Source organism: Bos indicus, chromosome 8, assembly GCF_029378745.1.
Source record: "Bos indicus isolate NIAB-ARS_2022 breed Sahiwal x Tharparkar chromosome 8, NIAB-ARS_B.indTharparkar_mat_pri_1.0, whole genome shotgun sequence".
In the NCBI taxonomy this organism is placed as follows: Eukaryota; Metazoa; Chordata; class Mammalia; order Artiodactyla; family Bovidae; genus Bos; species Bos indicus.
The window spans coordinates 101,088,312-101,091,796 of NC_091767.1; the positions used below are offsets into that span (position 1 = coordinate 101,088,312).

The window sequence follows — 3,485 nt, forward strand, 5'->3', positions numbered from 1 at the left end:
TTCCCTACCCAGGGATTGAACCTGGGTCTTCCGCATTGTAGGCAGACGCTTTACCTTCTGAGCCACCAGGGAAGTCTGTTTTATCTTGTTTTCTAATCACACATTGAACCCTATTTATTCTATAAGGTTCAGTTTAGATGTTTCCACCTCCCATTGATAATATTGGAATTGCTATGACTAAAGTCACTGAGTCATGTCTGTCTCTTTTGTGACCCCATGGACTGTAGCCTGCCAGGTTCCTCTGTCCATGGAATCTCCCAGGCAAGAATACTAGAGTGGGTTGCCATTTTTTTCTCCAGGGTATTTTCCCAACCCAGGGATCGAACCTGCGTCTCCTGAACTGGCAGGAGGATTCTTTATCACTGAGCCAAAAGGGAAGCACAATCTTGGAACTGGTTGTTACCTTTTCCACACTTAGAGTTGTCGTCAACATCCTGCTTTAGGAAATTTTCATGCTTTGCATTAAATTTGTTTTGTGTCTGCTTCCCCAACAGACCACAGGCTTCTTGAGATGATAGACCATGGACCTTGTCTTAATTATATACTTTGTAACTAGTACAGTGCTCCATCTGGAGTAAGGTCTGAAATGAATATTTAATTCAGTTAAAATCTGGCACTAGGTTATTTTGAAATAATAGCTATCAAGATTTTGTTTGTTATTCATTTTTAGGTTTTCTATGTTTTTGTAAGAGCACTAATGTGTATGAAATATTACAGCTACACACACACCAGCCAAAGTGAGCATGGTATGACTATGGCAGATAATCATCTTGAAACAGAATTGCAGATTAGTCTGAAACTGATCATGAAGAAAATCTGGATATACGGAATGAAATAACATTGCATAAATGTGTTGCATAAGTAGCTTATTGTCTTGCATTTGCAAATTTATGGGTGTAGCCTCACATACTATCTTTTGATCAGCAAGGAACTACTTCACATAAATAGATTGAGTCCAAACATTTTAGCACAACATATGTCATCTAATTAAACTAGTAATAGTGCTAGAAGAGAGCTGCGGTAGTATCGGCATGTAAAGAGATTTTCACAAGTATGGAAGAGAAATCTAACCTTTCATATTCATGTAGTTTACTCTGTTTTCACATAAAGAAGCCAAATGTTATTGTAGCTTATATTTGCAACATTTGTCTCTGGAGACACTCTTAGTATTTTTCTGTTCCACATATCCAACTTCTGAACGTTTTTCTAAGTATGAGCTGTCTCATATCACACATGCTCCCTGGCTCTTTCACACACTGAAAATTCACAAAAGCTGTGTTTCTGGCCAAGGTGAAAACTTTATCCATGCTTATACTTGACTCCATACCCTCCAAAGGAGACACAGGCGGGTGTAAACAGTTATGCTGTTGTCCTTTTCCTTGGGGAAAATGAAAAAGCTAACTCTATACTTTAACATAAGCCTGGGTAACGTTTACCCTAACACCTTTCATATTGTTACCAAACCAAACTTGGATCCTTACTTACTTGCCTTAGTGCAGTAAAGCCTATCTACGGACACCAGGTTGTGGTGAAGAAAAGTGCAGCATTTATTGCAGGGTGGCCAAGCAAGTTGTTCAGGACAGCTAGTGCTCAAAAAAGCCAGAACTCCTCCCGCCTCCCCCTGCCCCCAGGGGTTTCAGCAAGGCATTTAAAAAGGCAAGGTGAGGGAGGGACATCCCAAGGTATGTGATCAGTTTGTGCACAGTTCTCTGATTGGTTGATGGTAACAGGGTGATGTCACATGGGTTAACATTATTGATTCTTAGGCACCAGTAGGTTGGGGGCTACATGCTTATGATCATCAAGTAATTAATTTCTTCCATTTGGGGGTGATTTTAGCATCTATACAACAACTCAGGAAATGTGCATCAGCTACTGTTATCTAAGTACTTCAGAGAGGATATGGGGGAGAAATCTGCCTGGGAAAGCCTCGTAAGGTTCTACTTAGTTACAGTATCTTATGGTCCAGTGAGTTTAAAATTTGCCCAAAATTACACAGGTAGGTCCAGAACACAAGTCTTCTGACTTCCACCCAGTGAGGTGTAATTGTTCAGTCACAGATTTGTCCATCATCTATTTTGAAGCACATATTATGTGGAGGAACCATGCTAGTTGGAGAGAGCAAATGATGCTACTCTATCAACGTGGCAGGGAAAATAAGACATTCACATCGATAATTAGTTATTCCCTGAGAAAATTAATGTCCTGAGAGGTATGGGAATATAAAAAGGAGATAATGCTGTATTAGTTTAACAAATAAAAATTGATTAGATAACTCATTTAGATATTTCACCAGATTAACCACAACTGTGGAAATCTAGCTGTTTGAACCACAAAAGCCATCACAGTATTACTATGTACCTAATGAAAAATGAACCAACTTATAAAATAAATAACTTCCTAAGGGCTAAATTTGCAAATTCAAGCTATAATTAGTTACAAGAAATGTCACAGATATCTATGGTAGTGTCATCCTTATAAAAGGTGGGAAAACCATTGCTTCTCTTATTCTCTCCAAAAGAAGTCTTAAAGTGGTCACGTATGGATGTGAGAGTTGGACTATAAAGCAGGATGAGTGCTGAAGAATTGATGCTTTTGAACTGTGGTGTTGGAGAAGACTCTTGAGAGTCCCTTGGACTGCAAGGAGATCCAAGCAGTCTATCCTAAAGGAAATCAGTCCTGAATATTCATTGGAAGGACTGATGCTAAAGCTGTAAGTCCAATACTTTGGCCACCTCATGCAAAGAACTGACTCATTGGAAAAGACCCTGTTACTGGGAAAAATTGAAGGCGGGTGGAGAAGGAGACTACAGAGGATGAGATGGTTGTATGGCATCACCAACTCGATGGACATGAATTTGAGCAACCTCTGAGAATTGGTGATGGACAGGGAAGCCTTTTGTGCTGCAGTCAATGGGGTTGCAAAGAGTTGGACACGACTTAGTGAACTGAACTGAACTGAATGTTGTTTGGGGTATCCTTGATTGTGTTTATACTGTATATTTTAAAAATAGAGAAGATAGGGCATTTAACTAAATTTGATAAAAAGGATATTACATTAATAGTTACATTTCCACATGTAGGAAAAATAATTTTATGGAAAACTGAGGGTAAGCTTTTCCCATAAGTCAAAAGATTTTATAAACAGCAATTCTCACCATTTCATATTTTATTTTCCTTATTTTTCTATTTATTTGAATATCTAATATTCATAGATATTCCCACCATCTAGAACTAGCAAATAATAAATTTTTGTATCAATTATTTCAATGAGGTTTTCTTTTGTTTTTTAGTAACAAGAGATGTAGTTAAAGTCTACTTTTTTAACCTATCTCTATCCTATTCCTCAACTTCACTTTCACACCACTTCATATTTTAACTTTAGACCCAGTCTTGTGCTTTAGGATATAAATTAACTTAACAAATAAATTTTTTAACACCTACTTTGTGCTCAGTATGTACAAAGTTAATGGGCATTTAATAAA

General features: G+C 37.7%; 1 non-coding gene across 1 annotated transcript; it reads right to left on the minus strand.

The window, feature by feature from the left end:
• TRNAC-ACA (transfer RNA cysteine (anticodon ACA)) lies at positions 1-72 on the minus strand. Its single transcript has one exon. It is a non-coding gene; the product is annotated as a tRNA-Cys (tRNA).
• Positions 73-3,485: the final 3,413 nt, after the last annotated feature.